The 216-nt window shown below is 37.0% G+C and overlaps 1 protein-coding gene across 1 annotated transcript in view; it reads right to left on the bottom strand.

Moving 5' to 3' along the window:
- LOC119581904 (alpha-aminoadipic semialdehyde dehydrogenase-like) overlaps positions 1–216 on the bottom strand; it is a 20809-nt gene that overhangs the window by 4864 nt on the left and 15729 nt on the right. The gene's annotated exons all lie outside the window — the stretch shown is intronic.

Raw genomic sequence — 216 nt, 5'->3', positions numbered from 1 at the left:
CTAGTCAGGCTAGATGCCTGACCAGAAAAACACTGCATTGTAAATATTTCCGTTGTCACTGATCTACTGATTATAGGGCATGTTAATTCGAAACGATGAATTAGATAATTTCGCCACAGGAGAATTCTTCTTTGAGTTTTGATACGAATTTAAGCCTTCGAGTTTCTGATTAAAGGATTCACATTCGGCTACCACATTTCTAATCTTAAGCTCTCT

The sequence above is a fragment of the Penaeus monodon genome, chromosome 15, assembly GCF_015228065.2.
Source record: "Penaeus monodon isolate SGIC_2016 chromosome 15, NSTDA_Pmon_1, whole genome shotgun sequence".
NCBI classification, from domain to species: Eukaryota; Metazoa; Arthropoda; class Malacostraca; order Decapoda; family Penaeidae; genus Penaeus; species Penaeus monodon.
This window is presented reverse-complemented; position numbering and strand designations above follow the sequence as displayed.